Raw genomic sequence first — 13,579 nt, forward strand, 5'->3', positions numbered from 1 at the left:
AGAAAGTTACTATTGCGAGTGGATCAAGTTTGATAGGGATGGCATAATTTGCTATCACATCATCAAGGTTATGAGCAAATTTGGTATCAAGAAGGTGCCTGACCGATACATATTGGAAAGGTGGAAGCAGTAGGAAATGCCTATTGGCACAGATGCTAATGCAAATCTTCAAGTTGACTTTGGGACTAATGGTATGCTTTTGCAGAACCAAAAGACGATAAGATTCAACAATTTTCCCTCCACGTTCATAAAGTTTGTTTGCATGGGTTCAATTTTAGAATATGCTTATGAAATTGTTACAGAGCATATTGGAATGATGCGATCTGAACTTGAAGATCTAAAGAAGAAGAAGAAGAAAAAGACACGGTGGAATGAGACATCAGCTAATATTGTTGCTGGTGCTCTCAAAATCCCAACAATCTTGATGCTACAAATGCCCACACTACTATAGCTTCTGCAGCTTTAACTACTGCAACTTCAGTTGCTGTACTTACAACTGCTATGTCTAGTCCTACTGAACTTGGGACTATTGGCATAAATCTACATGATGTTTCTATTCCTAATACTTCAAGCAAAGTAAAGAATCCTCCAAGATTAGTTGACAAAGGGCGAAAAAAGTCAAAAAAGGCTATCTAATGGAATAACTGCATAACAAAAAAGGAGGAACCAGTGTAGCATTTGTCACTCTAGTAAGCACACAACCCCCAAGTGTCCAAATAGAATAGAAAAAAGAGTTTCAAATGCAGAAATGCAACTATTCACATAGCAGATATGCAGAGATATAAACATCAGAATGTTAATTTAATTTATTTATGTAATGAACAATGAGGTGGTTTATTGAATCAAGTGCTTGATGCAGTTTACTTCATATTTTAATATCAGGTTGCTTCTCTATTTATGAAAAATATGCTTGTAGATACTATTATATTTTGCTTCTATCTTTTGAAAATATGCTTATCTTACATATGCAACTCATAAAAATACTTATGCAACTGTTGATGAGCTAAAAATGCTTATGCAACTCATAAAAATGCTTATGCGAGCCGAATATATGCCAAACATAAGAAATTTTGCTTCTTGTTCATTGCATATATGCTTATGCAACTCATAAAAAATGCTTATTCAACTGTTGATGAGCTAAAAAATTATTTATGCAACTCATAAAAATGCTTATGCACGACGAATATATGCCAAATATAAGAAAATTTTCTTCTTGTTCATTGCATATATGCTTATGCAACTCATAAAAAATGCTTATTCAATTGTTGATGAGCTAAAAAATTATTTATTCAACTCATAAAAATGCTTATGCATGCCGAATATATGCCAAATATTAGGAATTTTGCTTCTTGTTCATTGCATATATGCTTATGCAATTGATAAAAATGCTTATGCAACTGTTGATGAGCTCATAAAAAATGCTTATGCAACTCATAAAAATGCTTATGCATGTCGAATATATGGCAAACATCAGAAAATTTGCTTATAGTTCATTGCATATATGCTTATGTAACTCATAAAAATGCTTGCACACCGAATTGAATGAAATAAAAATTTGGGAATAGTATAAAGTATAAACTGAGATATTGCAGCTGGTACCTATTCTATTTTTAGCTTCAGCTTTCAATTCACATTATTTTCGGGGTGGTCGAGCCATTTATATGTCAGCAACTTACGAATGTTTGGCATATATTCTTCCTTGAATGTAGATAGGATTCGACCATCCCAATATTCACAATGCATAAGCATGTGAAATCCACAATCTTGGCTTAAAAAACACACATGAATTCACAATTTGAACATGCAAGAGTAAAATAAAAAAAAGATGGAAACATAAGTGATAGTATCAACTTACTCATTGGTCTGCAAAGGGACCTAAATGTCTATCAGTTCATAGGTGTCTATTTTCTTCTTTATGTCTGGGTAAAATATTTTCTAACACTCCTTGATTCATGCTACAAGGTTAGCACAACAACTTGCTAGCTTTTCATCATTGAGAGACCTCATGGAGTGAAGCACCTCAAAATGCTTTGGCACAAGTTCAAAACCAAAAGGAAGTAGTGGCCAACTTTTTCATCCAGCCCTTTTGGTGTCCATGTTTGAAAGACAGGGAACAATATCTATATTATTTCTCAAAATGATAAGCAACGCAGCTTGGTAACATATTGCTTGTATTTAATAATTAAATAGAAAAAATGAAGGAAAGATAGAATGAACCATTTAAAAATGATCCAGACATTCTATACATCTGTGGAATGCCCTTTTGACTTCAGCATGGTCCAGCTGACCATCTTGCAGGCAAGTCTAACAAAAAGAAATACAAAGTAAATGCATGTTGTATTGTTTCAAATGATTGAAAAAAGTAGAATGAACAAGAGGAGAAGGAAGGCATGCCATGATATTTTAGGCAAGAAAAACTGCAAATTTCAAGAAGAAATCAAAAAAACTTATGGCAATTCTTAATGACAGTATTCATTTTATCCGGTACCCTCTCTCGAAATTATTTAGTGCATAGCTTCCAATTTCAGCAATAGTGTTCAGTAGCTTCACCCTTGGTGTAACAAACTCTAAAAGATGAGCCAAACTAACAAACAAGGCGAAATAGTTGATAATAATAAGGCTGCACAAAATAATAAAACACAAAAAGTATCACGAACCCAGCTATTTATGATAAGTAAAACTACAAAAATGATTGTAGAAATATGATAGCTATATCGTTGAATATGGTAAATGAAAATGAGGATGGAACTTTTGCTGGACCTTGTAGACCTTCCACTAGCTCAACACACAATATTGTATACCATGCATATTTCCTTACTACACCTGAAAGTATTCTTGCTATTGTAGTCGATATATGGAGACCGCAATGCATCTGGCACCTTATACTTCCTCTTTGGCTGAAGTTTGAAAGTAGTTATACCAGAAGTGCTTGCACCACTAGGAGGTTCATGAATACTTGGTGCTGTGGTTCTGTCTTGAAGGTCTTCAATTAGTGACACTTCAATACTTCTTTAGATGCTTGCTTCAGATTTGTCATCTATGTTCACGGTTCTTGAGAAAGACTCATCAATTCAAACTTGCCTCTGCCTTTCAACATCTTCTAAAAGCTTGTCTGGATCCCCAGAAGATAAATCATCTAACCAGCTATGTGTAGACAAGTCTTGTTCAAGTGGAAGACCTTTTGTTGCAGGAACTTCCTTAGTATAATCTACCATGCTATCTTTCTCTATAAACTAACCTATAGCTTCACCTTGTTGTGAGTCGTTGTCAATGAATTTCATGATACTGCAATATGGGGGGGGGGTGAGAAATCCCATGTATTGCTTTTACCAATATTTGATGAAGTTCCAATTGTCTTGGGCAGCTTCAACTTTGGCCACCTGCTCTTTGCAAGTCCTTTAGCTTGGTGATCAACTCTCTCATCTTTGCTGGTTGCATTTTCATTAGGGATAACAGCTAGAGGTTGAGGACAAATTTTAGCATTATTGTTGATGCCACGTGACCCAATGCTTGGCTCCATTTGAACAGGGACACTGTCACCTCTTATCTGCTCCTTGTGAGGCTCACTGTGCCCTCATTCCAGAACCTTGCTCCACCTTGATCGCTGGATAAGTGGAACTTCAATCTCTTCGTTACCTTCACTATCGTCTGGTCCTTTTCCTCCATCGTCATTGGTTGGGTTTCCCTCCTCTTTACCCAATTCTTCATCTTCTAATTATCTATCTTCAACTTCACCTGAATATGTGTATGTCTTATGCATTTGTGCATATGCAGTAGGGATAGAGCACATTTTTTCTTCCTGCTTCTGATCACTTATTTGTGCATGCTTGTTATCCAAAACATAGGCTAAGTGATTAGTAGCTATTATATTCTTTTGTGGCAAGCAGTAGGGATGAAACTAGTAAAAATAGTTATGAACACAGTGTTCAAGGTGCATGTTTCTAAAAATATGAAAACAAGTTCTATGAAATTTGGAAGCAATTCTTTCATAATCATTATGCAGTTTTTGTTCATCCATTATGCAACTTTTTTACTTACCAAGCATTGATGCATGCACACTGATTATGTAGTTTTTTTTCAACTCATATGGTTTATGCATGCACACTGATTATGCAGTTTAGTAATCAAACCATTTATTTTAATTTATTTTTTTACTCTCCTTTATTTTAACTCAAGGTGTAAAAAATAGAGCTTTACCAGCAAGACTTGTTAAATTGTACAAAACTATGTCACCTGAGCAGCGAAACATGATAGAAGGCATTGGATTTGGTGGGTTGCTTAATATCGGAACTAGTGTGTTGCCTGTTGATCTCACCAAGTGGGTGATAAGGAATTTTCAACCTAAAACAAGCGAACTTGTGATACCTGAGAGAGGGAGGGTGAGTGTTGCAGCAGAAACAGTTCAATAATATTTTGGGCTTACCAAGGGAAGGGAGTAATGTGATCTATGACTTCGATGTTGAAGCCATCAATTTCATTCATGAGGAATACCAAATTGATGATGGGTGGCACCTCAAATCAAAACAATTGTGAAAAGACTTCAAGACAATAAGAATGTAGATGAGTGTTACCTTAGGTCTTAGCTTATGTTGGATGTGTCCTCATTCTTATGTCCAACCACTTGTATGTTCATCAGCCTAAAGTGTTATCCTGCATTGTGTGATTTATCAAAAGTCAAGGAGCTCAATTGGTGTCAATTTGTGGTAGATTCGTTGAAAACTTTTGTACATGAAATGCAGACCAGAAATTCTACTCAAGGGTTGCCTCTTCTTTCTTGTGGTAAGCTTGTCTTAATTGTATAAGGATTGCCATTTAGTATATTTTTCCAAGCACATTTTGTTAATGAATGTATGTTTTTTTATTCATGTGTGCAGGTATTGTATCTCGACTCATTGAATGTTCCAAATATTCAAATTCCTGGCGGTCCGCCAAGAGTTACAGCTTGAAAGAGGGCACTGATTGCTAAGGTTATCAAGCTTGATACTAATATAGACGACACCTTCAGGAACTAAAAGTATGTGATCTTTTTTCTGCATTTACATTTTATTTGCAAATCAAGTTTAGCAATAGTTCGAGGCTTTTTTTATTCAATAGGGGGCATTGATTTTTTGTTCTTATTCACTATTTCTGTTTTATATTAAGCAAGGGGATCACTCTATTATTTAGGAATTATTACTTGGACAGATGGAATACATTGAGAGATTTGTTGCATCTAAGGTCAAATCAAGTATATCATCTCATGTTTGTAAAATATTATTTGTAGACTTCCTATTAAAGTATTCTCTGAAAATTAAAGTAGTATGAACTGATATCTATTATTTATTTGAAGCTTAAGTAGCTTAACTGATATCTATTATTTATTTAGAAGTAGTACAAACTGATACTGTCGGAGGGTTAACTCCTGTCGCAGGGATCCTGAGGGACCCCTTTTTAGAGATTCGGCCGGGGGGGGGGGGGTGATCCTGAATATGTTCACCGGAGAAATAAATGGGTATGAATGTGATAGCCGGTGGGGTGAAATGATCTAGTGCGGAACGGAGTAAATGCGCTGGTGTTTAGACAGGTTCGGGCCGCACGGAGGCGTAACACCCTACTCTTGTATGGATACTATAAATGCCCTGAGAATGTCCCTCAAGGATGTTGCTGGTTACAAAAATGTTTGTCTATCTTAGAGCCTGAGGCTCCTTGTTCTACGGTCTGTGTGTATCTGTTGGCTTTGGGTGCTCTCGATCTTCTCTTCTCTTCTCTGCTTAAAGCCTATTCTCAGTTTCTTCAGCTTGATCAGAGATTTCAAAGCTTCAAAAACTTCAAAAACATGTCTTTATCCGTGCTGCTGGCTGTTTCAAATACCCGTTGGCAGTAGCGTGCCCCGAACGAGAGGGGGGGCACGAGTTCCAAGATACCATAAATGGAAATGGCGTCATCATAGCCTCTGTGCGAAGTGACCGGGGGTGGAAAATGCGCCCCACGCCCGGTCATCCGTCACCATAAATGCATTGGCAACGAGCGCCGTGGAGAGGGCCCACCGGGCAACCGCAGAGCGGCCCGGTGTGCCCGCCCTGTCTTGCTCTCCTGCCACAGTAGCGCGGTAGACGGAACGCCTCGGCCCTTACGACGTTATCCCGAGACGTGCCGGATGGCACGGGATGGGACCAGTGCATTTAATGACCCCACGCCCTTCTGCCAGAATGTGGCAGGAACTAACACCGAGTGTGGCGGGAGCAGTTGGGGGTGACAGGCCACGCGCGCTCTTTAAATGCGGCATTGGGCCTTTGACTGGCTGACACCTCATCAGAGGGCCCCTGCGGGGGCCACTATCAGGGGGCTCTCTGAGTCATCGGGGAAACGAGTCCTCGGGGGGTCACTGTTCACCTCCCCGAGCACTCTCTCCCGAGAATGCCCTTTCTTGATCCTCGGGGAACCGAGTGCTCGGGGGTACTGTTCACCTCCCCGAGCACTCTCTCCCGGGCACGCTTGTACGGATCCTCAGGGGACCGAGTGCTCGGGGGCCGCTGCACGCAGCCCCGAGCACTCTCTCCCGGAACTTCCTTCAGTGGGTCCTCGAGATACTTGGGTGCCCAGGGGGCCACCGCTTGCGGCCCCGTGCACACTTCTCCCGGTACTTAGCTTTCCTGATCGTCGGGGGACTCAGGTGCTCGGGGGCCACCGTATACCTCCCCGAGCACTTTCTTCGAGGCACTTAGATTTCGCAGATCATCGGGGAACTTGGGTGCTCGGGGACCACTGATTGTGGCCCCGAGCGCCCTCTCCCGGGACTTAATCTTTTTTACCTCGCGGAGGAGGCTCTGCGGCATGGCGCCATGTGGCGGATTGCTGGCCTGGTCTCGGGATTCGGGGACCCCTAGTTCCTGATTCACCGACAGCAGCCCTCAGGCCCATTGGCAGGCGATGACCCAGAGACTGCGGATGGGCCCTTCATCGTCAACGAGGCCGAAGCTAGTACTGACGCCACGCGGCGTGCTCTTAGATAGTGGCCCTTCCGGTCCGGGCTTCTGGCACGGCCCAACGGGGAGCCGAACGGACGGGCGTCCAACTGACTCCCGAGGCATGTGAGAACGGGACGGGCGGCGCGTGATAACGAGGCAGACGGTGCCTGTGGCAACCGCGCAAATCGAGGAAAATACGCGTGGCAACTGCTGACGCCCGCACGGCCCGAGGGAGATTCGCCTAGCTGTTGCGCTGGCCGAGGAAACCATCTCGCAGAGCGCGCCGTGGCAGGCGACGTTTGAATTTCCCTGGGGTATAAAAGGAGGAGGGGAGCGAACCGCCCCCCTCTTTACGCCATCTTGCGATCAAGCTTTCGCCTTCCTTGCGCTCCTGAGCCCTAGACTTTCCTTAGGCGATCAGAGCACCCCTCTTCCCCCACCGTCCAGATCATCCCCCACCCTGACAAGATGTCGAGAGCAGGAGGAAGCTGCCGTGACAAGACTCCCGACAGCATGCTGCCGGAGTCCTGTCTTGTGAACGAGGAGGCGGCGGACAAGGTGCGGAAGCTGATGGTGTCCGAGGGCCAGCGGGGGGCCTCGGTGGTGATGTCGGCGAGCTTCTCACCGACGACAGACCGTCCGGGGCGCATCATCCTCTTCACTTCCTTCGTGGCGGCCAGGCTGGTGCCGCCGTTTTAGACGTTCTTCCTTCAGATCCTTGATACGTTCAGGATCCAGTTGGTGCACCTCAGCCACAACTCCGTCGTCATCCTGGCTGTCTTCGCCCACCTCTGCGAGAAGTTCGTGGGGGTGCCACCGTCAGTGACGCTCTTCCGGCACTTCTTCGTGCTGCGGTCGGCCGGGAAGAAGAGGGGCTTCTCCACCGCGGACGTCGCCGGCTGCTGCAACTTTCGGCTGTGGGATGGCCTGGGGGAGCAGTACATTCCCCAGGTGCTACGGAGCAAGTGGGAGGACTGGCGGCGCGACTGGTTCTACATCGACGTCAGCCCCCACGACCGTCTGACCCTGCCGGAGATGGCGGCGGAACCCCAGAAGGTGGCCTGGGAGGTGCCGCCGCAGGCGGATGCACGGATGGTGCCGGTCCTGGAGCGCATCGACTTCCTGCGCCAGGCCGGGCTTACTTCGGTGATGGTGGTGGCGGACTACCTGCGCCGCCGCCTGGCGCCACTGCGGGAGCGGGCCCGGCCCTGCTGGGTGTACACCGGCTCCCAGGACATCACCCGGACCCAGATCGGCGCGGAGTGGGACCTGGACAAAGCGGCGTTGAGGGGTCTGCTCCGGGTGGTGATTGGGGTGGACGACCTGAGCCGGGCGGAGCTCCCCTAGAAGGAGCTACCGCTTTGCGCGAACCCTGACCGGGTGGCGCTGCAAGCGAAGCTGCCGGAGTTCGACGCTCAGGGGCTGGTCGATCGGCCGGGGCGCCGGAACCCCGGGACTATCCAGATTCCCGGGGTGGACGAGGCGGCCGGCGAGGAGGCCGCAGGCGATCCGGCGCAGACCGGTGGCCCGGGAGCCGCAGGCGGCGGGCTGCAAGCCAGCAGTGGGGCTGCTGCAGGCAGCAGCCGCCAGGCCAGAGGAGGAGGCGCCACCGACAACGGGGCAGCGACAGAGCCAGGGGACAGAGGGAAGCGCCCCCGGACTTTCGTTCCTTCGCCGACGTCCCCTCCGTCGCCGTCGCCTGGGGAGGAGGAGGGAGGCCAGGACGGCCAATCGTCCAGCGCGGGGCCATCGGCGGGGGCGGCATCTGCGGTTCTGGAACCAGAGCTTGATCTGCTTGGGCCTGGTCTGGAGCCCGAAGATTGCACGGCGGGTCCGGGGTACAGGATCCTGGAATCGAGGTGGCAATACCGAAGACCCAAATCTGCGTAAGTTTCCCCCCTTTTTTCCTGAGCATGTCTTGCCCGGAGTGAGTTCGGAGACTAACCTCGTTTCTCTTTTGCAGGCCGCCTACGGGCGCCGCCGGAGACCAAGGATGGCCGGAGGCGCCGAGGCCGGCTCCAGCCCCCGAGCCGAGTGCGCCTGAGCCGAGCGCGCCGGTGGAGCCAGAGCCGCTGAGCGCGCCGGCCGAGACGGAGCCACAGGTGCCGCCCAGCCCCGAGCGGGTGGCAGCGGCCGCGCCCGAGCAACCGGCGCCGGCTGAGCCCGCCCCGAGCGCGTCGAGCATGGGGCGGACTACCTCGTCATGGGCGGTGCCTGCATGGCAGTTTTCAGGGACCCCGAGCCCCTCGGAGGAGGCTCGCAGGGGACCCAGCGCCCGGCCGTCGCCCAGCCGGCCCGCCGACCCCCTCCTAGTCGTGCTAGGAAGCGCCCGGGAGGTGATCGGGCTGCTGGAGGTGGCCGTGGCGGGGGAGATGACGCAGCTTGAGGTGAGCTGCACTGCCCTTGCCGCGGAGAGGGAGCAGCTTGCCGAGGGCAGGCGCCTTTTTTAGGCCCGCGTCACCGCGGCGCGCGCTGTCAACGAGAACGAGCGATGCGCGTTGGAGGAGGAGCGGGAGGCCCTGGAGGGCATTCGCACGGAGGCCGTGCGGGAGAAAAAAGAAGCCGCCCGCCTGGCCGAGGCATCGCAGTAGCAGGCTGCTGAGGCACTCGCCAGGGAGAGGCAGGTGCAGGCTCGGGAGGAGGCGGTCCTGGCTCGCGAGAGGATGGCAGAGACCTCCCAGGCTGACTTGGCCCACCAGAAAGGCGAGGCTGACCAGATCCGCGCCGAACTTCAGCGCCGGGAGGAGGAGCTCCAGTGCTGGGAGGAGGACGTCGCGATCCGAGAGACCGACGTCGGCATCACGACGGCGGATCTGGAAGCCCGGGAGGAACTGCTGATCCTCCGGGAGACGGAGGCTGCCGAGGCGGTGGTGGCCTCAGCCGCTCAGGAGGAGCGGGCCACCAAGTGGGAGTCAGAGCTGACCACCCGCGAGCAGGCCCTCTCCGCCCTTGCAGACCGGGTGAAGCAGGCTGAAGCCCAGGCGTCCGGCGCCACCTCGACCGGCGCGGTCGGGGGACAGGGCCTCGAGGAGCGGCTGTAGAGTGTGATGGAGGAGCTCGAGACCGCTAAGACCGAACGGGCCAACGTGAAGCTGATGATGGAAGACATCCTTCGGAAAGCGCAGAGGTCCGTGAGGGTGGCCGGGCTCGAGCGAGTCCACGTGGAGGCGAAGGGGACGGGCATCGGCCACATCGCCCTTGGCTTCCAGAGAATCAGCCAGCGCCTCGAGGCGCTCCCCCAGGCCGTCCAGGAGCTAGCCGCCCGGGAAGGGCGAGGCTTGGCCCAAGCGGTGGCCGAGCATGTCCTGGCCTGCTACCGAAGCCGGGACCCGAACTTCCCGCTGGAACCAGCTCGGGAAGGGGTGGTCGAAGCCAAGGAGGAGGCCGCCCGGGAGGCAGTTCGGGGCGCCGCTACCGAGGTGGCGGTCTGCTTCACGCGAGAGGCGCCGCCGACTCCAGACCCGGGGAGCAGCGGCGAGGACTCCGACTTAGATTAGGCTTTTGTAATTTTTCTTTTTCTTTGACTTGATGTAAATATGGGAGTGATCCCTCAGAATAGCTGTCCTTTTTGTAAATATAATGAAAGCCTTTCTTTGGGGTCGCAACTCCAGTGTTCTTCTGAGTGCTTGATGAAGTTTCTGTTGTTTTCACTTGATGCCCCGAGGAGTACTCAGTCGGATCGAGCCCGACCTTTCCCTCCCCGAGAACGAAGTCGCCCCGACCACTCGTCGCCCGAGCAGTGAGGCCTTCTCTGCGCATTCAGCCCCTGAGCCCTCGCGAGTCTGCAATGGCTAAGTCAAAAGACAAAGGCACGAACTTCCTTGCTCGGGAGATAGATCGATCCAGCACGGAGCACGCCATGACCAGTGAACATTTTCCCACTCTGCGACCACTCAAACAGGTAGACTGGAGACACGTGCGGGCGGGAATGCGACCACGAGTCCCGATGGTTTGGTGGTGCCCGGGCTAGGACGGACCGGACCGAGCACTGACAGCCCGTCCCCAGGGTCTAGGCTCCCGACCGCTCGAGCAGCTTGAGCCGTGAGATAACCCGAGAACCCCAGAGGCTCAGTAGTGCCCGAGGCCTTTTAAGCGGACCGAACACCACGACCACCATGAAAGACTTCGGTCAGACATTGCCGTACGTACGGTACACCTTTCTACTGTCCGTTCTGTCGTTCCGGGAAAAGTGGACACCTGGCAGGGTTTTGTGCGCGAGGAGACCATCTCACCGAACAGATTAGAGTACGAGGGCCCCCGAGGACAACTCGGGAACAATATATTACTGAATGTAAATTCATGTGAATTTAACCACTCACCGGACAGCTGCCAGCTTTTCGGCCAACCGATCCAGGAGAGGCATGCGCTCCGAGCTCGGGGTGCGGGGGACTTGGTTCCCACGGCTGGGGCGCCCGAGCACTGGGGGGGCGCATGGAGAGCCTGGGGTCAGGCGATCCTGACCACTCATGCCTGAGTAGTAGGACCACCCGAGGACCCTTAGGGCCGAGCAGCGACCTGGGCACTGAAGCCCTCACGGTCGAGCTGCTTTTGCTTTTGATTGTCGATCTGTGACTTGAGAAAAATAGAGAAATTCTTTGCTTGGTACGCTCTGTTAGTGTGGTACTCATTATAGACTGCTCTCGTTTTCGACCCGAGACCCCTCGAATACCCAGATCGGCGGACAAAATAGGCAGAGGCATAACCCAGAGGTCCTATGGTTCGGTGGCGCCCGGGTATGACAGACCAGACCAAGCACCGACAGCCCGCCCCTGGGGCCTAGGCTCCGGACTACTCGAGCAGCTCGAGCGATAGGATTACCTGAGAACCCCAGGGACTCGGCGATGCCCGGGAGCCTGCCACGACACCGAACACCACAGCCTACCACGATAGACGTAAGTCAGCGGCAACTGCCCGCGCGCATACCGATCGGGATTCTTTTATCAACGGGGAAAATGAGAGAGCGAACTTTTCTCGCACAATCGAGCATCTCACCAGACAGATTAAACATATGGAATCCAGAAAAATAAAATTTGACACAAGAACGGCACATTGATATCTGTATTGTATTGACAATTTTTACAAGGTTGGGTGACTTACCCAGTTAGTGGTAGCCCCCGGTCAACTTGGGCAGGGGGGAAGCCCCCGGCCTGGTTGACCTGAGCCTGCATACATGGCCATCTACGGGAAGAACTTGTGCGAGTGCTCGATGTTCCACGCGTTCGGGAGTGGCTGCCCATCCTCTGCAGCCAACCGGAAGAAGCCTTCTCGCGGGACACCGATCACGGTAAAGGGGCCTTCCCACATAGGGGATAATTTATTCCTTCCTTCGCGCGATTGGACACGTCGGAGAACTAGATCCCCCACCTCGAGAGACCGGGCTCGGATGTGTCGCTGATGGTAGCGCCGCAGGCTTTGCTGGTAGCGGGCTGCTCGGACGGCGGCACGCCGACGGCGCTCTTCCAAATAGTCAATGTCGTCACGCCTTTGCTGCTCCTGTTCGCCTTCAGAGTAGGCATGCACCTGAGGGGAGCCTAGAGTGAGTTCGGAGGGGAGGACCGCCTCAGCGCCGTACACAAGGAAGAAAGGAGTCTCCCCTGTAGCGCGACTCGGCGTGGTCCGATTGGCCCATAGCACGAGGTAGCTCGTCGATCCACCCTTTCCCGTGCTTTGCGAGCACGTTGTAGGTCCGGGTTTTGAGCCCCTTCAGTATCTCCACGTTGGCGCGCTCGACCTGCCCATTGCTTCGAGGATGAGCGACGAAGGCGAAGCAGAGCTTGATGCCGAGGTCTTCGCAGTAGTCCCCGAACAGGGCACTTGTGAACTGAGTGCCATTGTCGGTGATGATCCGGTTCGGGATACCGAAACGACTGGTGAGACCGCGGATAAACTGGAGCGCCATGTTCTTGGTCACCTTGACGACTGGAACCGCCTCCGGCCACTTGGTGAATTTGTCGATGGCGACGTAGAGGTACTCATAGCCCCCGATTGCTCGGGGGAATGGACCCAGAATATCCAACCCCCAGACCGCGAAAGGCCATGACAGGGGGATGGTTTGAAGAGCCTGAGCTGGCTGGTAAATCTTCTTTGCGTGGAACTGGCACGCCCTGCAACGCCAAACCAGCTCGGAAGCATCCTGGAGGGCTGTAGGCCAGTAGAAACCTTACCGGAAGGCCTTCCCGACCAATGTGCTCGTCGCCTTCTGCCCGGGTGATGCATTTCAGGAGGAAGCCACCTGTGCCACGCCGGTAGAGATCCCCATCTACTATGGCATAGCGTTTGGACTGCCGAGCAACTCTTTCGGCAGAGGCATCATCCCCGGGGAGGAACTTTTTCTTCAAGTACCCTCGGATCTCGTCCATCCACGAGGCATCTTGAGAACTGTCAGCAAGCGCAGCGCACTCGCCGGACGGTAGCACCCTGTCGGGGCTTCCCACTGAGGGCGCCGCCAGGGTCCCCTGAATTGAGCCCGAGGTTTCCCCTTCGTCCTGTTCGACAGGCAGGACGGAAGGCCGTGTGAGTCTTTCTTCAAAGACTCCAGCAGGGACGCGCGCACAGGAGGAGGCCAGGCGAGAAAGGTCATCGGCCAGAGCGTTGTCGCGGTGAGAGATGTACCGCAGCTCCAGGCCGTCGAA

This window comes from Phragmites australis, chromosome 3, assembly GCF_958298935.1.
Source record: "Phragmites australis chromosome 3, lpPhrAust1.1, whole genome shotgun sequence".
NCBI lineage: Eukaryota > Viridiplantae > Streptophyta > Magnoliopsida > Poales > Poaceae > Phragmites > Phragmites australis.